Source organism: Dendrobium catenatum, unplaced genomic scaffold (assembly GCF_001605985.2).
Source record: "Dendrobium catenatum unplaced genomic scaffold, ASM160598v2 original_scaffold_202637, whole genome shotgun sequence".
Classification (NCBI taxonomy): Eukaryota; Viridiplantae; Streptophyta; class Magnoliopsida; order Asparagales; family Orchidaceae; genus Dendrobium; species Dendrobium catenatum.
Window position 1 is genome coordinate 395,447 of NW_021521052.1, and position 23,073 is coordinate 418,519.

A 23,073-nucleotide genomic window follows, 5' to 3' on the forward strand; every position below is an offset into this window, starting at 1 on the left:
AATGACTCCATTGCCTTCTAAATTCAAAACTAACCATATAGAATGGAACATTTTCTCGAATTACCTTTAGAATAATTGAATTTTGCAACTTCTTTGTGTTCTCAATTTCATTTTAGATAGGTAATTTCACTGCTTCACCATCTTCCATCATACACAAACCAAAATCTATGTTAACAACTCTATTATTTGGTTTTTTACTTCAAAATTTAGGCATCTCATTTCCAACCTACAGATTCCTAGCATGAATAGATGGGTTAATCTGACCCTGGTCTTCAACATTAGCTTCTCCCAAAACACAGTATCAAATAGGAAAAGATCCTCATTCATATGAACATGATTGCTAACTTTAGTAGCATTATTATCTAAATTATGCGTGTGAGACACCGTATCCAGAACATTTGGGCCATTGCCACTAGAAATCTACCCTTCCCCTACCACCTCCACTATATTAGTTGTAGAACCTCCAACCAATATAGAATTTGAATTGTTATTAATAAATCTGTTAACAAAAATCTTCATTCCTGATGAAGAAGAAGCTTCAGAATCATTCTTCAGCTTGCTTCCATCCAAAATTATATTTACAATATCAGAAAATTTTAGGCTTTTAAAGCTACCCTTAACAACAATTCCTTTCCCTTTCCCCTCAATAGGAAGATCTTCCTTTTCAAATGGTATAGCCCCTTCATTAATAACCAAAGGCTTACCTTTGAAAGTCCTATCATTACTTTTTATGAATGAATAACCAGCTGAACCTCCCTTAGAAAAACCTCCATTAGGATATTCAAAATTTTCCATCTCCCCATGCAAAATTTCCAACAACCCATCTTAAGATAGATAACGACCATCCTCCACAATTGCTATAGAGCAACCACTAGCAGACGATCGACGATCCTTTGCCACCAATCTAGAATGGTAGAAGAAATTAAAACAAATAAAAAATTTATTAAAATTAGAAACACTCTCTTTAGAAACCCGAACACTCTCTCTATAGAAATTAGGTTGTTGTTTCTTTTAGTTGGAGTAATAATAAAGGTGGAAATCAGTGGAATGCAGGCCAGTCCAATCCTAAAGTACATTAGAATAACCCTTAATAGCCTATACTGAGCCCTAGAGCTTTTTATCCCCTAGGCTTTAATCAAAATAATCAATTTAAAGATAGGAAGACACCTTTAGAGGATTTTATGCTTCTGATGGGAAACAATTACAGAGCTAAGATATTACCATTAGAAACTTGGATAATTAATTAGGGTAGCTAGTAATTTATTTTAATAGTAGACCCCATCACAACTTACCAAGTACCACTAAAAGCATTCCTAAGGAAAAAAATAGAAATATTAAAATTTGTTTTAGTAGCATTAATACTGATGTGACACAACCAAAATGATAAATTTAGATAAGTTTAGACGAAGACTATAAACATAACACTAATTGGGAGGAAACTCAATTCTATTGATGTAAAATTCATATTCTTTATGTTATATGAAAGTTCATTAGCATTGTTAAACTCTTATGAATTAGCTCGAGGCTAACCAAGAGGGTGGGGAGGTAAATTGGTTGTTTTAAAGATTCTTAAAAAACAAAATATTTTTGAAACCTTTTGGAATATTTTAAAACAAACACAATCAACCACAGAAATCAAAATGCAGAAAATAAAGTGTTGGAATAAAATAGAAAGAACATACTAGATTTTATAATTGTTCAACCAACTTAAACTACGTCCACTCCTTGGAGCCTCTCCTCTAGGTATTTCACTAAAACCACAATGACTCTCTTTTTACTCTCATAGCAAGGTAGAGAAGCTTTTACAAAATCCTTTTTGCCAACCTCGGTGAGGCAGAAAACCCAGACTCCTTTTGCTTCGTTAAAGTAGGCAAAGAACCTTGATATAGTGCTGATGAAGACCTCCCTAGAGCCACCAAGGAACCAGGGATGAAAATTAGAGAAGATAACTCAAATCCTTATTAGGAGCAACCTTTGTGAACACCTCATAAACTCTCCTTCATAAGATCCTCTCTTTCTCTCCCAAGCTCTCCATCTCATTATCTAAGCTATCTCAAGTCAGGACAATAACAAAAGATGCTCACATTAACAAATAAGAGATGTTATAAAGAAAGCCTTAAAAATTGCCGTAATTTTTAACTACCATTAAAGATCTTCTAGGATGATCGACATATAGTCCTATGCGATTAGTGTATTTAAGCCCTTCCAATCAAGATGATCTTGGTGTACTGTATGATTAGAATATATTATTTGTTCTTATCATCCAGGATGACTATACGATTAGTTCAAAATCATATATATCATCCAATAAATAGTTCTGGATGTCCAGGAGAAACATGTTGTATGATGAAGAAATATGAATGATCTTCCAGGATGATGTTTGGATCATCCCATATGATTAGTTCAAAAATAGTGATTATCATCAAGTAAATAGTTCGGGTCATCCAAGTCTTACATCTGGATGATGAAGAATAATAACTTATCATCCAACAGATAGTTCAGGACATCCAGGTGATTCATGAGAAGACTAAGGTTTTTCTTACTGTTCATCCAGAACGATCCTACGATCGTATAGGATGATATAATAAATCAATCTAACCTTAATTACTTTTCTTAATAACCTGACTAATTTAGGCATGATTGTAATGAATCATCTAGGATGATATGGAATCATCCTATATGATTAGAAAAAAATTCTAAAAATAAAATCTTACCTAAATGAGTTTTGCGGCTCAGTATTATGAGCATATTGTCCAAGATGATGATAGTATCATCTAGGATGATTTTCTTAAGTAAGTTTACATGAACCAGATGTCATAATTAGGGGTTTCTTATTTTGACTGATCTTCTAGGATGATTGGAAATCATCATGTATAATGTGATTAAAAACAAAAAAAAAATATAACTCACCAAATTTCTCCCCCTGAGTGTGTGCGCAAGGTTACTTAGCTTCAAGATCCACCAAGGTACATTTAACTCAAGAAAAGGTAAAAAATGCATTAAAATAGAAATTACAGACTAGCTCAATCCTAGTCCTAATGTTGAACTTATTGACATTCCTAGTGAGCTTATGGACCTAAAAGGTTTGTGAGCTAAGCATATAAAATAGATATGCATGAATTATAGTAGTCAAGGAACATTAATATTTCTTATCATCAAAATCATAGTACTTGGGTCTAGATCTGCAACAATCACCCCCTTTTTTATGATGGCAAACATTATTGTTGGAACATTTTGAATCATATATATATATATATATATTTTTTTTTTTCTTTTTCATTTATTAAAAAAAATGAAAAATAAAATAAAGGAGAATAATATAAGTAAAGAAAAGAAAATTTTACTAATGTAAACAAACGATACAAATGATACAACACTAACACTACTCCCCGTTTTGACATCACAAAAAGGAGGCAACAAAAAAAAAACCATAAATAGAATATTGGACAAAAATTAGTACAAAACATCACACAAGAACACAAAGCAATCCATAGGAATGAAGGACCCTTATCATGTGAAGGAGGTGGTGGTGGTGGCTGAAAGAAATTGTGAATGAAAATAAACTACTCCCTAAACCAGGGCATAACCTGGTCGTGCTGTTATTGTTGTTGGGCAGCATATGCATTAAAACGATCAACTTCCATTGCATGTGGTTCCTCCTATAAAATAATATAGGAGTCAAACCTAGCCTCCAACTATTCAAACATCTCCACCAGCCTATCCAACTATGGCTGCAGGTGGATAAGAATACGTTCATGAATAGTTTCCTCCTCTAATCCCTCAGCCTCCTCATGCTCCGGATGGAGGCGAGTGATATGAAGGATGTGGAAGGAGCTATTGATGTAGAAGGTAAGTTGGTAGTTTGGTGGGGTAGGATATTGAATATTATACTTTGTATCAAGAACATATATAATGGTTTGTCCTAGAGAAAAAAATTGTTTTCTTTTATGTCTGGAATCCGTAATGTTAGTCAAGTGTTCAATGTATCAAAAAAGAATATCACTAGCATTGAAATCTCTATGAGCCATGATATAATAGGTGGTGAGGGAGAGTAGAGGAGTAATGTGAATATGATCACCAACCTTTTTAATTATAGAGGTTGAAAGGACATGTTGAATGGTCCTAGCATCTTTGACTAATGAATTGGAGGCACCAGCATGAAAAGTGGTATTGGTGTGTCTTAAGTATTGATTAATAGGCTCCAGTTAAAGTCAAGATCTAAAACTATGATGTGAAGTTTGCCTCCAGTGGTGGAAAGTTGAAGAAGTTCAGATAGTCATGATAGGTGATTTCTACAGCTCTTTTCTTTATATAAGATTGGAGTGCAGTGTAGGTAGAGTTAATGCAAAGACTGGCAAAGAATTCATAAAAAATTTTAGAGTGGAATGTGAAAGAAAGGGTCAGAATAAAAGTATGGGAGGTATGAGAAAACAAATCTAACACTAGATAATTGAGTGTGTGGGGATTGACAATTTTAGAGGATGTAATTCCTACCATTTTTTATTACATATAAGCATCCTGATCTTCTGCCTTAGTGAATTGAGGGTCTACAATTACCCTCGAGGAGCTTCCAGTAAGCATCTTAAATGCAAGCCACAAGCTATTTGGAGAGTATGAGGGAGAGGAAGTAAGGATTGAAGAAGATTGTTGTGATAAAAATGGTTAAAAATAGTTGTTTAGAAAGAGTCGGCCAAATCATCCAGGACAATCAGGAGAAATAATGACATCCAAGATGATTTGTCAAAAAGGAGATCATATCATCCAAGATGATTAGGCATCATCTAGGATGATTAGACACAGGCGATTATCCTGAGGAGTCAACCAGTATAAACTTTGACTTTAAGGATCATCCATGATGAACAAGGGGATCATCTAGGATGATTTGCAATAATGGATAATACTAGATGATATTAACATGTCTAACCATTTTTACCACTTATATCATCTAGGAAAAATAGGTGGATCTTCCAGGATGATCACCAATAATTGAGGCAGAATTCAAGCAGATCATCCAGAATAATAAAGATTGTCCAGGATGATCACAAATAATTTAGGTAGAATTCTATCAAATGGTCCAGGAGGATGTGGATCATCTAGGACGATCTCAAATAATAGAGTCAGATTAGCCTTCAAATGGATGATGAATGATGAATTCATGATATCATCCAAGATGATAGAAAAATCAACAAGGATGATGTGAACAAAAATAGAAATTTTGATTATGGATAAAGATTATTAAAAGAGGTCCCAAAAAAATAAAACATAATAAAAATTAGTAAAAATACAATAAAAAGATGATAAAAATAATAAAAAGATTACAAAAATAAGTATTTTTTGTTTTTTTTTAAATCAATTATAGACAATGATTAATTTCCCTTATGATTGGACTAAAAATTAGTAAAATTGAATTAATATCACAAAAATTAAAAAAATGATACAACAACTGATCCTGTTAACCCTAACTCAAACTTCTTATACGACAAAGCATCTTTTGAAAATAAAGATCTAATTAAAAAAAATAATCGGATAAGAAAAGTGATACATTCAAAACATCATTCCAAAAAAATATCTTATAGAATAATTTAGCAAAGTAATTAGACACGATTATGAGTTTCAAAAATCAAGTATTTGAAAATATGAAGTGACGCATAAATTCTTCTAAGATTTAATGGTTTGAAAATGAAGAAAACTAGATTTCTTGTGGGCTCATTTTATGCATCCTATCAATTATTTGACACAGTTTGCATATCTTTTGATTTTCGATATACTTTGTCTATCTTTAAATTTTTTGGCAATCATTGCGCATCTTTTAAGCTTTTCTTTTTGGGGTTATTTTACGCCTCTTGTCATTTTTGCAAGCTATGTCCTTTTGAAACTTTTAAAGACTCTCAATTATGAGAATATCTTGTAAATAATAGAGAATAAAAACTCATTCTCTAAAATAAGAAGTAGTATACCACAAAGAAGAATCATATACTTCTAATAAATTCAGCAACTTGATCAAGAAAAGCTTGAAAGTATTTAATGACTTTGAACATTATTCATATGAGATAGACTACTATAAAAAGATAGAAAAGATCTCAATTTTAAAGTTTAATTATTAATTTGAAATAGATTTTTCCATAGAAAAGAAAATTACACTACTAAAGGAGTTAGAGGAAGGAAAATAATAAACAGTGTTTCTCCTTTAACTGATGTAGGGAATGTCAATCTTTGATTACAAACTATCAAAAATAAAAAGCTACGACCAAATACCATTCCAGTAATGATTAATAAAACAAAACTAAAGTAAAAAAAATAACATAACATTGAAAAGCAAAAAAATAGGAACACAGACAAAAATAATCATGCAAACAAAAATAAAAGTAAAATAAAAAATAGAGACGTTCAGTGTTTAGTAATCAACAAGATCATATATTTATGTCTATAACACCTAATCTGGTCCTTAAGATACTAAAAGTTTTAAAGACCAGTTGTTTAGTAAAGATATTAGTCAGTTGCTTTTTAGTTGTTACATGGTGTAGCTCAATATCTCCTTTACTAATATGGTCCTTAATAAAGTGATGTCTTATGTCAACATGTTTATTTCTAGAATGTTGGATATAATTTTTAGGAATGTAGATTATACTAGTGTTATCACATAGAATTGACATTGTGCCTATATGTGATCCTAAATCTAGAATAAATTGCTTTAACCAAAGGATTTGGGCCACACAACTTCCTAAGGAAATGTATCCAGCTTCAGTAGTGGAAAGTGCAACTGAATTTTTTTTATTCTCAATCAAGAGACTAAGGACTATCCTATGAATTGACATGTTCTAGAGGTGCTCTTTATATCCACCTTACACCCTAAAAAGTATGAATCATAAAATCTTATAATCGCAAAAGAAGTGATGTGCCTTGGATAACAAATTCCTAAGTTTGGGGTTCCTAAAAGATATCTAAGGATTCTCTTAACTACAGTCAGGTGGGACTCCTTTGGATCAGCTTGAAATCTAGCACAAAGGCACACAATAAACATTATATTTGGTCTACTAGTTGTCAAGTAAAGGAGCGATTGAATTATTCCTCAATATTCTTTTGATCAACTAATTTTCCATTTTAGTATTTATCTAATTGAACACTCAAGCTCATGGGAGTGTTTAATGGTTTGGCTTTATTCATTTCATATTTCTTCAAGATGTCCTTAATGTACTTTGATTGATTAAGAAAGATTCTATCATCCATTTATCTTATTCTAAACCCTAAAAAGTATAAAAATTCTCCCATCATACTCATCTCAAATTCCTTACTCATTGTTTTAAAAAAATCATTACATAAATATTTATCAGAAGATCCAAAAAGTAAATTATTAACATAGATCTGGATAATGAGCACTCCATCTCCCACTCTCCTCAGAAAAAGGGAGGTGTCTACACTCCCCATAACAAACACCCTTTCTAGAAGGAATGTGCGCAGCCTCTCATATCAGGCCATATGTGCTTTTTTTAGTCTATATAAAGCCCTTATAATTTGAAAACATGATTTTAAAATCAGAAAGTCTCAAAACCTGGGGGTTGCTATATAAATACATCTTTTTTTATTACCCCATTTAAAAAGGTATTCTTGATAACCATTTGAAAAAGCTTAAATTCCTTATAAAAAGAAAAGGCTAGTAGCACTCTAATCACTTCTAATCTAGCTAAAGGGGTAAAAGTCTCCTTAAAATCAATCCATTTTATTTGATTATACCTCTTAGCCACCAATCTTGCCTTATTCGTAACCACCACATAAAAATCATTCATTTTATTCCTAAAGACCCATTTGGTTCCTACTACAGTTTTGCCCTTAGGTCTTTGTACTAGCTCCTAAACATCATTCCTAACAAATTATTTTATTTCATCTTGCATGTCTAAGATCTAGAATTCATTAGAAAGGGCTTGATTGATGTTGGTGGGTTAACTCATTGAGATAAAGGTAGAGTGGTTAAATTTTTTTCTATTTCCATGCCTAGTTCTAACACCTTCAGAAGGGTTTCCTAAGACCAGTTCTTTAGGATGACTTGAAGAATATCTCTTATCTCTAGGTAAAGTGTCATGAGGTTCTACCCTCTCCTCATGATTTATAGTTTCTACTCCTTTGGTTTCTCACCTACATCATATTCTTCCTCAACTCTAGACTTCTCAAAATTATATTCATCAAACACTACATGAGTAGTCTCCTCCACCAGCAATGTCCTCTTAATAAACACTCTAAAGGATTTCCCTACACTTGAATTGCCTAAGAACCCTCATTCATCATATTTTGGGTAAAATTTTCTTAAGACTGATTTCCCATTATCTAGAATAAAAACCTTATAATCAAAGACATGGAGGTGAGAAAGGTTGGGTGTCCTACCCTTAATAATCTCATAGGGTGTCTTGCTCAGTTTGGATCTAATAATTACCCTATTCAACACATAACAAGTTGTGTCTACCTCTTCAGCCCAAAAGTATTTTAAAAGTGAATACTTAGAAAGCTTGGATCTAGTAGCTTCTACTAATGACCTTTTCTTCCTTTCAGTTACCCATTCTACTGAGGGGTCCTAAGAGTTGAGAGGTTGTGATTAATCACTTTCTCCTGATAATAGGTTTCAAATCTATCATTTTAAAACTCTCCACCATGGTCACTATGGATGGTCAAGATCCCACAACATAGTTTTTGTTAATCCATGTGGAGAATGATTTAAATTCATCAAAATACATAGTTTTATGTGACAAAAATCTAATCTAAGTGAACCTCGAGTAGTCATCGATTATTATAAATCCAAAGACCTTTCCCCTTAAGCTTGCAGTGCTAATGGGTCCAAATAAATCCATGTGAAGGATTTCTAAAGGTTTAGAGGAGCTAATGTCTTTAATAGAATGGAAAGATGATTTGTCTTGTTTCCCTAACTGACATGCATCACACAGACAGTCCTTAGTTAATTCAAGATTGGGATTCCTCTTACTAAGTCTTTTTGGGTTACTTTTCTAAGTGTTTTCATGCTAGCATGACATAATCTCCTATGCCACAACCAAGACTCATCAGCAATAGTTTTTAAATAAAATAAAGGAGCTATTCAATATTATTTAAATCAAGCATATAAATATGTTGATCCTTTTTCCTTACAAAATAGTGTAAAAATTAGACATGGATCAAACTTTAAAAGTTTTCTAAAACTTGATTTTATGAATCCCTCTTTGATACCACTTGAATGTTCTTTTGGATTGTTAAGCCCTTATGAACAAGCCTGAGGAAAGAGAGAGGACTTAATTGGTAGTTTTAAGAATTCTTAAAAAAAAAACAAAACCTTTTTGAAACCTTTTTGAATATTTTAAAATAAACACAATCAATCAAAAAAACTAAAATTTGGAAAATAAAGTGGAGGAATAAAATAAAAAGAACACACCATATTTTATAATGTTTTTGTCATGTTGACCTACATCCACTCACTGGAGCCTCTTCTCCATGTATTTTACTAAAACTATAGTGACTCACCTTTTTCTCTCACAGCAAGGCGGAGAAGCCTTTATAAAATCCATTTCACTAGCCCCAGTGAGGTAGCAAACTTAGACTCCTTTTGCTTTCTCCTGAAATAGGTAGAGAATCTTAATCTAGTGCTGATGAAGACTCCCTAGATCCACCAAGGAACCAGGGATGAAGATTGGAAATAACAGCTCGAATCCTTGCTTGGAGGAAAATTTGTGAACACCTCATAAACTCCCCCTCATAAGATCCTCTCTCTATCTCTCCCATGCTCTCCCTCTACTTTTGTAAGCTCTCTCAGATAAAAAAAAAATAGCAAAAGATACCCATATTAACAAATAAGATATCTTATATAGAAGGCCTAAAAAATTGCCCTAATTTGCAACTTACCGTCAAAGATCATCTAGGATGATCGATAGATCATCCCGTACGATCAATGTATTTCAGCCCTACCAACAGGACAATCTAGGTGTGTTTTACGATTAGAACATATTATTTATTCTGATAATACAAGATGATGTGGACATCATTATATACGATTAGTTCAAAATCTTACATATCGTCTAACAGATAGTTTTGGACATCTAAGAGATATATGTTGGATGATGAAGAAATATGCCTGATCATCCAGGATGATGCTTTGACCATCCTGTATGATTAGTTCAAAATTAGTGATTATCATCCAGTAGATAATTCAGGTCATCCGGGCGATACATCTGGATGATAAAGAATTATAATTGATCATCAAACAGATAGTTTGAGACGACCAAGTGATTCAGGAGAAGGCTAAGGTTTTTCTTACTGATCGTCTAGAATGATATAATCAATCAATTTAACCTTAATTACTTTTCCTATTCACTTGACTAATTTAGGCATAATTGTAATGAATTATCTAGGATGATATGGGATCATCCTCCATGATTAGAGAAAAATTCTAAAAAAAAAAAATCTTGCTTAAATGAGTTTGGCGGATGAGTATCTTTGATATGAGTATATCATCCAAGATGATGGGAGTATTATCTAGGATGATTTGCATAAACAAGTTTACATGAACTAGATTCCCTAATTAGGGTTTTTATTTTTGATTGATTATTCAGGAAGATTGGAAATCATCCTGTACGATGTGATCAAAAATCAAAAAACACTAACTAACCAAATTTCTCCCCCTAAGTGTGTGTGTGTGTCCAAGGTTACTTAGCTTCAGGATCCACCAAGGTAAATTTGACTCAGGAAAAGGTAAAAAATACTTTAAAATAGAAATTACAGACTAACACGATCCTAGTCTACCTGATCTTGAGCTTATTAACGTTCAAAGAGAACCTGTGGACTTGAAAGGTTAGTGAGCTGAGCACATAAAATAGATATTCATGAATGGTAGTAGTCAAGGGACAATAATATTTGTTATCATCAAAATCATAGTACTTGGGTCCAGATCTGCAATACTATATAAAGTGCTCTTATATTATTTATATAATTGATTTATATTATGTATATAAAGTGTTATTATTTTTGATATGTTTCATGTGCATTTTTAAAACTATTGTGAGTGTGTTTATCATGAGTTTAAAAATTATGATTTTTTATAAGAATTTCAAATCATATTTTTTAAAACATTTTATATTACGTGCTAATAATTGAACAACCACCACAGTGTTAGGTTCTAAAGCACCATAGTATTTATGTGTTAAGCACTACAACATCTAAACTTTACACCATTGTAATGAAGTATCAAGAAAATTAGTCATAATATAATGTTGATGCACTATAAATTCAAGTGTTGCAGTGCTACTCATGTTTTTATTACACTTCAACACCAATAAAAGTAGCACTATAGAGCTAAAATATTATTATCTATAGTAATGGGCCAAGATATTCATTATTGCTTAAAATGGTTACTTTTTTAATATGGCTTATTCTTAAGCATCATAGGTTTAGTAAAACTAAAATTAGGTTGTTGGAGAGCCACAAAAGTAATCTTTTTCAAGCATCACAATGCTTATAAATGTTAAATTCTATGATGTTCCTTAGTTAAAAAGCTAGTGCTTTAATTTCCAATGCCAGCGAGGTAACACTGTATATCCTTTCATGCTGAGATGATAATGACAATTTTTCATTCTATCATTTAGCCATTTCTTGCACCATAGTGACGATCTTCTCTATGCCATTACACTTGCCAAATTTTATAAATAGGAAGGGTTGTTATTCATTTTCTTCATTATACATTATTTTATCTCATTCTATGTATTTTATGTTTTTTCATGTTCTTTTATAAATTATGCTCAATTTCCATGTCCCCAAAAGTTTAAGTAAAAAATAAAAGGGATTCTTATTCTTTTGATAAGAGGAAATGTATCTCTAATAAGGTAGAGAAGTGATATGTACAATTATTTATGAGCAAACAACTACTTTAGAACTAATACCTGAGAGGGGGTTTTTGAATCCTAGTGGGGTTGTCCTTTCTATAATTATTTGTAGGGTGGGAAACATTATTTGAGGAGCCCTCTACATGTATAGTGCATATTATTAGGGAGTTCTTTGTAAATGCAAAGGAGGCCCAATATAATAATTTTTTTTTAAGTGGTAAGTGGGTTCCATTTCATCTCCTAACATTAAAAAGATTTACAAACTTATAGACATTGAATTTGATAATTATTATGCTTTTTGTCTAACACCTATTGAACCCCAAAAGAATCTTACAGTTTTAACTGGTCCTCTGAGTGTGATTATTTAGAGAGAAAGAGAGAGAGACAGAGAGAGAGAGAGAGAGAGAGAGAGAGAGATAGAGAGAGAGAGAGAGACAGAGAGGGAGAGAGAGGAAAATAAAATTATTTTTTAAAAATTATTTTTGAGTAAATTTTCTAATGCTTGGCATTATTTTATGTTTACACGATTATTACTAAGAAAAAAATATTAGTTAGGTAACATATTAAATTATTCAATCCAAGTGGATCACTTCATTGATGTTGGGAAAATAATATACACTTCCTTAACGTGTATTATTAAGGGCTACACTTCAGCAGGTTTAGCTCGCCTCTCCTTAGTCAATTCACTTTATATTATTGTGGGTGTTTCAGATGATTCTAGATAGGAGTAGTTTATTTCCATTTCTACTCTAACCAAGGAAAAAATTGAAAGATTTAAGGAAGGATGAAATGATGAGGATATAGGACATAGTGTTCCCAAATTGACCAGCCTGCCTAGTTCTAGTAAGCAGAGTACCCATACTACTAGGTCCTAGAAAGTTAGGTTGGAAACTTGAGGAAGAGTCAGAAGTGGAAGTAGGGGACATTACACCGGGTGGTCCACAATGTAGACATGCAGTAAAGGCAATATAACTATGCTTCTTAGTTAAATGAAGAATTAGTTGGTGTATTTAGGAAGAGTCCATTTATAGAGAATCTGAACCAACTCAATTTCCCTCTTGCTCCTACATATGATCCATTTGTTTGATAGCCACTAACATCAATAGTAAATGCTGATGATGAGTAAGAGGAAGTAGAAGAAGATTGGTCTTGAGGAGAGTTGTTTGATGTTTTTTAATTTTCTTAGTTTTTATTTTATTTTTCTTGATAGAGATCAAAGATGATGGTGATTGTTCTTATTATTATTATTTTTTACTTTACTTTGGATTTATTTTTCTTTACTTAGATATTCTAATTGAATGATGTGGGAATAGTTCTTTAGATAGTTTGTGTAGTTGTGCACAAATTGGTAGTATCAAATAGCATGTTTAGATTATATTCCAAAAGATTGTGTTTTATTTATTATTGTAATCAAAAAGCCTACTAGTAGTTTTCTTTACATGTTTTTGTGTGTAGTTTAGTATATTTTGTGTGTTATTATTAATTATGTTGATTATTAAACATTTTCAAGTAACTTAATCTTCTATTTGCTTAATGTTGTAAGATTAACTGTTATAAAACCAAAGATAAATCTTTATAATGCTTTATTCCTGATTGCCAAACTTTGATCATTATAATTTATAGAAAAATAGAGGATTATTATCTTATATTAAAATCCTTTTTAATTTACAAATTTTTATTTGGAGTAATGAATTTTTCAAAGTTGAAAACATATTGCTTGAGCAGAAGCAAAATCTTAGGTAGGGGGGGATTTATTAAGTGAAAATCATGTTTATTTTTATTATCTTAAATTCTAATAAAAATGTGTGTTTTAGTTAATGTTTGTTTAGGAATGTCTCAAGAAAATACAAAATTTATATATTTAAGAACCAGCACAATAGTGCCCCAAGCATTTGTGTTGTGTCATCTTCAATGTGCTGATGTCAGAACAAGACGTTGCAACGTTAGAGTCTTAAGAAAATTTCATTTAATTCAATTCCCCAGTTAAATAAATGCTAGTGTCATAGCACTATGAGTTCCTCATTTCCACCATGTTGGAAAATAAATTTGAATATCCACACATAGATTCAAGAATACTCCTATTCTTGTGATTAAATACAACATTAAGAATATCATACTATCTCGAGAGAAAAAGTGGCATTCTAAAATGGATTCAAAGATAATAATAAGGTTTTCTAAAAAATTATTCACTTTTATAATCAAATTTAAATAAAAGAATAACATACCATCTCAAAAGATAGAAATTTCATTCTAAAATAGTATTTAAAAGACAAACGTGGGGTCTAAAATTTTTTAATTTTTTAATCAAATACAACAAACATCATATCATATTATCTCATAATGTTAAAATGATATCCTACAAAGGTATTTGAATTCAAAAATGAGTTTTTATAGAATTATCTATGTTGCCATAGATTTTCCCCTACCTTATGAAAGTAAGATTTGATATATTTTACTCTAGACTTACAAGTTCCTCAAAGAGGCAAGCCTCTATGTTTATCTACATCCCAGAAGAAGTGAATCTCCTAATAATACTCTTGATTGAAGTAGTGTTAGATATTTTCTTATATTTCAAAGATTAAGAAAAGGATGAGCGGCTTCGGAGTTTTTCAAACGAGAATTATTCAATGTTTACCATTTCCTTTTGGAATTCAAAGGATCAAAGGGTAAGGAGTATATGAGATTTTAAGATAACCAAGAAGGACTCCAGCCTATCCTATGCTAGGATTTAATGTTTTAATGAAAAAGAACTTGTGTTTGAATTTTCATTTTATTATAAATTTAGGATTATAATCTCAAAGTGTGAGGACTTATGACTTGAGGTCTACGTCAAAACATAGATCTATGTTGGGCATTATAAAGTAATAACCTGAACCTATCTAATGAAGTGCAACCTAGACTTACATCTTATTTAGAGTGGAATGCGAACCAAAACCACCTAATATATTTTAAACCATGTTATTTAATATTACAAAAGATGGGCAAGATATTTTTATTTAAGTTTTTTGAATTTAGGCCAACATCTAAAGAAATTCCTAAGTTTTGCTAGACTTATGAATGATAATTATGCTTCTAAACTAATGGAATTAAATTTTATTTATTTTAATTTGTTTCTAAAGAAATGAATGCCAGTTGAATATAAAATCAACATATTTTGAAGTTTGAAAAAGGAATACATTTAGGTTTTATCCTAAGGTGCACAACTTCCCCTGAGAAAGAGCTACACCTTTATAAGTCAGGTGGTATGCTATTAACTTAAATTGGGAAGGCACCTAATAAGGAGAGAAGTAATAATATGTATGCATGAGACCCTATATGAGCTATGGATAACTTCTTAACAAGTTATTGTCTTTTTATGTAATCTTATAATTTTTTTTTGTTTATTAGTTGAAGAATTTATATTTCCTAAGATCCTATAAAAATCTTAGCAGAGGGACATACAAGAAAGAATCCTATAAAAATATATAATTTCAATATGCAATCAATATAAACAAATATCAACCAGAATATAAAATATCAAAGGTCCATGTGGTAGATGCCACTTAATTATAACCCAAGGTCTACTGAAAGTAAATGTGACAAGGCTCCACCAATAACAACCAAAATTCTACTCTATAAGAAAAATAAAATAAAGCATCTTTCTTTTAGTTTTCATTTATTCCTTTTTAACATGGTTCTTTTCTTCAAGCTCCTTGTGAGTTCATCTAATTGGATATCTTAATGAAATGAACTCTCTAGTGAAGGATGTTTCTTTTCTTTTTGGATCACAATTCTTTTGGAAAAGTTCCTTATATTATAATTTTTCATAACTCTAACTATTTGCAAAATTATATTTTAAAAAGAAAAAAGTCTCCAAACTCCCTCCATGTTAGTGAAGTAATTCATATATGAAAATAAAAAACATAAATCACATCAAAACAAACATTTGCTTATTTAGAGAAACCTTTAAGCTTGGTTATGCTTTTAATTATTAAAGGGCTAAGTAGCAACATTCTCTTGTAGAAAGTTTGGTTATCTCTAAATTATGACTAATATTAGTCCCCTTTTTATAGTCCTATATATGTGTGGCCACCTGCAGAAAATATAATTATTAATAAACATCTAGATCGATCCTAAGCTAGGGAAATCTAAACACCCATCATAGATCACACAATCAACATCAAAACATAAGCATCACTAATTACATCAATCCATAACAACAAGCATCCATTCATGGTAAATCATTTCCCATCACATAAAAACACATGAAAAAACAGTGGCCTAACCTAAAACTATAGCTAGTTGTCCTGATAAATAATCTATGGTGTGTGTAATAAGTTAAGGTTTGAATATTTAATAAAAATATTATTATATGAAGTTTTCTATGGATTGAGTTTAGTTTGTTGAAAGTCAAGTGAATTCTAATTTGAGTTTATGTTTTAGTGTTTTTGATAATTTGAGATTTATTTTAGGATAGATTTTGATTATTAAAATTAATTAATTATTGGTTATATAGAATCTTTTAATTAGCCACTAACACTTTTAATACAATATAAATTTACGTTCCTAAAAGGTGTTAAGAAGGTGTATGAAAGCTTCCAAAGCATGTGTTTTTTATTGAATTTTAAATGATTATTTAAGTTGAGTAGTAATTTAATTTGTTAAACCAAGGCTATGAGGTTTATTTCACACTCCTTCAGGTTAAGTTAATAGCTTCATTAGCCCAGCTTACCCATCAATCATCTCGTCGATCAGAACATATACTTCAAACCCAATGAAATCTAAGCCATAAAGGCTTCAAAATGAATCCCCAAAGTAAGTAAAATAATACTTGGGATTTATTTTAGGAAATTTAATTACCGAATGGGGTTGAAACCATGGTCATCCAACCCTTAAAACAACTTGAATACACCATAGAAAAATAAATGCTTCATTTTGTGTGTATTTTAAGCAATGAATTTCAAAAGTTTTGGGTCAAATTATGGCCCATAACTTTAAAAATTCAATACATTAAAATCCATTATTGAATAAGGCCCAAAAAAGTTAGAATATATAGCATAAATATCCTAATGTACAGTATCCAAATTTGAGCTCAATTGTATCACTGATTACAGAGTACTTAAAAAAATCATAAAACATTCAAAACCTAATTACTATCTACTCAAGGGTCAAAATCCTTTGAAATTATTTTTAGAATAATGTTGGGCTCAAGTTAGTTCCAATGAGCTCTAGAACTCAAAAATTGAATGAAAAATGGATTTATATTGATTTTTCAAAGTTTCTTGCATTTTTTTTTAATTATTTAAATCAAAAGATGGCACTGGTGGATGTGATGGCTGCAGTAGCAAAATGGTGGTCATGTGAGTTAAAGGAGTCAATATGATTATATTTTATGATTGGTCTAATAGTACAACTTGATATGTACATGAAAAGAAGAAAAATGGGAAAACTTTATGGAAGAAGTTGAATATCTTTGCAAGCAATTTTTAAATGAGATGAAATTTGAAACATAGCTTCTCAACAGTCATAAGTAGAGTAGGAAAGTGTTTGAAAGCTTTTATAAGCACTTTTTTTAAGGTGAAAATTAGGGTTGGATATTTACTTCTATCTAATGAGTCTTGTGGGTTGTTTAATGGCTACTTCTCTTCCTTGAAGTTCCATTTGCAACTTCTTGAAAGACTTGGAGGCTTTATAAGCTATGGATTTGGTGTTTTGAATGAATAAAGGTGGAATGAAGGATCTTCCACACTTTGCCCTATTCACGACCCTCCTTTTCAAACCAAGGAAAAGGGTTTATTTGGATTTTTTCCTAGATGATTACCAATTATAATGAGTGGTTGGAGGATAGTCCTTAGGCCAGGATAGTGTTTGGGAATATGAAAAATTATGTGGAAAGTCTTTTCAGCCTTTCATGCACATGTGGTAACATGGAGCTAATTTGGATTAAATGAAATCTTAAAAATAGATTAAGAGGTGATTAGGAAGCTTATAGAATCCACTTAAGCAAGACACATGGGTTGGGGTGGAGGAATGTTTTAAATTTAGTAAATTAAACCAAATTTTGTTGCAACTTAGTTTTCATATCATATATGTTTTTGATGATTTCAAATATTATTGTTTTTTATTATTATTTCTCCTAACATATATTGGATATATTTCTTTCATTGTTTGTATGAACTAATATTTTAGAAAAATCATACTCCAAACTGTTGAAGACTTTAAATCAGATTACGTTAGGGTTCATTATAAATATAGTCTGTATTTTTTCATTTTTATTGAGTCTGAGAGAGTGTGATTATAATTGAGTAACTATGCACACACACTTAGAAAGTGTTAAAAATTTGTAATTTTTTAAACTAATCATATTATATGATTTCAATTTGTGTGGGATGATTTGTTAAGTTATTTCCTCCAACGAGCTGTTAAATTAAATACAGGAAAAAAAATTTCTTAGTACAGATCATATTGTATGAAGAGTCCTTCATACAGACGACATCCAAAATACAAAATAAGTATGCTCTTGTTCATCCCGATGATCATAAAAAATTCCTAAACTATTTGTACTATATGAAGTGACCTTCGTACAGACAAATTCAAGAGTACAAAAAGAATGGGTCCCTTTTCATCCCGATGATCTCTGAATTTTTTTGAACTGATCATACTATTCAAAGTGACCTTCATACAAATTACATTCAGAGTATGAAAAGAATGGGCCCCTTTTTGTCCTGATGATTTCTGAATTTTTCTTAACTAATTATATTGTACGAAGTGACATTCGTACAGACAACGTCCAAAATACAAAAAGAATAGGTCCCTTTTCATCCCAATGAACCACAAAATTTTCTTAACTGTTCATATTATATTATCCAGTGTTTGTACAGACAACATCTAGAGTACAAAAATTAGGAAATTTTCTCAACTATTCATACATTACAAATATGGTTCATACTGGATGATTAGCGTGTACAAAAATGGTTCATACAGGTTCATACAGAACAATTTTTGAACTGTTTGTACATACGAATGTTGATCATACTGTACAATTATGTATGCTCAAAATTATAATTTTCCATTTTCTAGATGATTTTTCATGTCTTTCATATAAAAAGTCCTTAGAAACTATCTTGTACGAATTAATTCTTCGTGATTTCTTAGAGAGCGAGTAAAAGAGTGTTTTGGGAGAGTGTTTGAGTGAGTGTTCTTGCAAGTGGAGTATGAAGGGTTCAATAGGTTACTCAAAGGTAAGAATCTATTTTGTATTTTTGTTGCTTCTCTTTCTTTCTTCTTTCTAGCTTCTCGAAATAAGACCTTTCAAGAAGATTCGATACTCTTTTGAAACTTGGAGGGTGTGAAAAGATGATAGTACTCTGCCAACACTTAGAGGTTGTGAAAGGATGATGGTACTCTCTCGACACTTAGAGGGTGTTAAATTATAAGGGTACTCTACTGACACTTGGAGGGTGTAAAAGGTTGATGGTACTCTATTGACACTTGAACGATGTTAAAGGATGATGGTACTCTTCCACACCAGGGATTGGTGGAAGAGAGGAAATTTTATAAGACTTCTCTACCTTGCTATAGAAGCAAAAGGAGAGTCACTTTGCTTAGCCTTTGGATAATTACATAGGTTTAACATCCTATACAGACTTTTTAAGTGGTATCATAGCTTTGTTCAAAATTTTAAGTTTAGACTGGTTTTTGAAAAATGATTATAATTAATTTTGAAAACTATAACACATGTAAAGGGTATTCAATCACTAGACCCCTATTATTTAATAAAATCCATTTTGATTTCTGGAAAGTATGAATGTCTACTTTTCTTCAATCGCTTGACTATCGCTTGTGGATTTTAGTTCAAGATGGGTACACTAGGCTAGCTAGACTTGAAGATAGCATTAGAATTGAAACGCCCTTTGCTGACTGGACTGTAGAAGAATGAGACTTAGCATAATTAAATGCAAAATATTTAAATAGTTTCTTTTATATACTTAAATTTGAAGACTACATGTGGGTTTCAATTTAAAAAAGTTGAAAAGATATTTTAGATATACTTTTTATCATAAATGAAGGGACTAATGAAGTGAAACAATCTAGATTAAATATTTTGTTACATAATTATAAACTATTTCGTATGAAACCAAATGAAACCATATCTGACATATACACACGATTTACTCAAATAATCACATCTTTGCATACATTAGGTGGGGAACTAATGAATGCTGAAAAGGTTAATAAGATACTTCATTATTTACCTACTACATATGATGCTAAAATTATTAATATTATAGAGTCTAAAGATTTAACTTTTTATTCTATTGACAATCTTCTTGGTTCACTAATTGCTTACAAGCAAGGAGTGACTCAATGACAGATTGATGTAGAGGAAAAGAAAAAGGAGAAGAATATAGCTTTAAAAGTGGATAACTTGGAGAGTGATCAATCACAACCTAAGGATGAAGTTGTCATTGCATTGATGATAAGGCAATTCAAGAGTTTTCTAAAAAGGAAGCAAAGGAGATGCTAGCAGTGGAATAAAAGTAAGTTGCACAAAAATATTAAGGTTTTTAATGACATTATTTGCTATGAATGCAAAAAACCTACACATATCAAATCAGAATGCCCTAATCTTAAAGCATATCCTAATAAGGAGAAGGTGGAGGAGAAAACAAATGTGAGGAAGGCTAAGAAGAGATTTCAACTAGCTTTTCAAGCAGACTCAGCTTCGGATTCATCAAAAATAGAAAAGGAAGAAGAAGTCATCAATCTATTCTTAATGGCTAATAAGCTTGATCGGTCAGATTAAGAGGAGGTATGTGACTTAAGTTATAATTAATTAGTTAAATTTTTTGAAATAATTCATACAACATATAGAAAACTTAAAAACATGCATGCTAGATTAAACTTAGATTTCTTTGAACTACAGAAAGAGCATGAAATCCTTAAGAAAGATCACACACAAATTGATAAAAACCACATGAAACTTTTGGATGAGTTTGATGTTTTGAATAAATAACTTGAATAATCAAAATCATCCCACACTAAACTAGAAAAATATTTTAAAACTTTTATAGATGAATCTGATAATAGAGAGCACTATTTAAAAGTTGATAATACTATGTTAGAAAGTACAAACATATTTTTAAAAGCACAAATGAATGCACTTAAGAAAAATAGTATTCCACCTATACTTGAAGAACTTTTTAATCAAGATAAAAAGATAAAAACTTCAAAAACCTAGGTAAAGACAAGTTTTCACAAATAGATTAAAAAACCCTTTTCCAGGAATTAAATGTGTTTCATGTGGCATTATAGGACACATATTTCACACTTGCACTTTTCATAAAAAATCATATCTTGTGTGGAGACCTAATATGCATAAAATTAGTCATATCATACATGCATCTAGTTTAATTTTTCCAAGAGGAAAACCTAAACTTGTTTGGGTTCCCAATACTAACGTTTGATTATTTTGTAGAAACACACACATACAAGACCTCATGAGAGTATTTGATACCTGGATAGTAGATATTTAAAACATATGATTAGAGACACTACACAAATCATTTTGCTGGAAGCCAAGAATAGAGGCAAGGTAACACTGGAGATAATAACACTAGGAAAGTAGTAGGTACATATATGATTAAAAACTTGAATAATTTTTTTATTGAAAATATTTTACTTGTAGAAGGCTTAAAGCAGAATCTTTTGAGTATTAGTCAGCTATGTGATAAGGGCCATAGTGTTAAATTTTTTCCCACTAATTGTATATTAAGCCAAAATGGAAAATATGTATTGCATGGAACTAGGGTAAACAATGTGTATATGCTAAATTTAAATTTTATTAAGAATCCTAATGCTTTTTGTTTGAAAATAATTTCTGATGAATCATGGTTATGGCATAGAAGACTTTGTCACGCTAGCATAAAAAACCTTAAAAAATTTATAAAAAAAGAATTTTTTATAGGTATACCAAAACTAAACTTTACTAAGGATCACATGTGTAATGCATGTTAACTAGGAAAATAGGTGAAGTCCTCCTTACATTCTATTAAGGATCTTAGAACTAGTAAACCATTGGATATTATTCATATGGATCTTTTTGGACTAGTTAGCAATGTAAGTCTAAGAGGGAAGGTATTTGGATTTATGATTGTGGGTGATTTTTTTAGATTCACTTGGATTAAATTTTTATTCCATAAAATTAAATTATTTGAGGAATTTAAAAACTTTTTATCATGGATTCAAAGAAAACTAGGTTATGAATTTATTTCAATTCAAAGTGATCATGGAGGGAAATTTGAAAATAAAATATTTGAAGAATTTTATAAAGAAAAAGAAATTAATCATAATTTTTCTGCACCTAAGACCCCTCAGTAAAATAGGGTTGTCAAAAGAAAGAACATAACAATAATTGAAGCTACTTGAGCCATGTTGGCTGAATATTCACTTCCTAAACATTTTTGGGCTGAAGCGATAAGAACATCTTATTATGTTTTGAATAGGGTGAATATTAAATCAAAATTAAATAAAACACCCTATGAGCTTCTTATGGTAAGAACACCTAATTTGTTACATTTGTATATTTTTGTATGTAAGGTGTTTATCATGGTTTTCAAAACCGGACCAGACCGGCCGGTTCGACCGGTTTAACCGTGAACCGGTCCGGCGGGCGGTCCGGGTTGCCAAATGAACCGGCTGCAAGCGAAACCGGTAAAAAACCGGCCAAGAACCCGGTTGAACCGGGGAACCGCCGAACTGGGCGGGTTTTGGAGAACCGGCCGGTTCTAAAATTGGCGAATCTCAGCCGTCCAAAAATGATCAAACGGCGTGTAATGAGGCTGGGAAACGCTCCTCTACGGCTCTACCCTAAATAGTGATTCAAAATATACGATGGATGTCATTTTTCGGCTCTTCCTCTACTCCCGCTCGAAGTCAACGACCGAAGCAAGCAAGCAGCGGCTGCTCGAAGTCGACGATCGAAGCATCCCAACTGCGGCGAACTCCCCCGTCCTCCGACCATCCCATCCACGGCGAACTCCTCCGACCATCCCATCCGTGGCGTCCTCCTACCGTGAGATTTAATTTTGTTTTTTTTTTCAACATCTTTTTCTCTCTTTGAATTAGTTGGATATTTGGATGACTTTCTTTCTTAATAACAACAGCACATCATTCAAGCCGCCGGCGAACTCCTCCGACGATCCTAGCCTAGCCGCTGGTTTACTGTGAGGTAAATTTTTTTTTT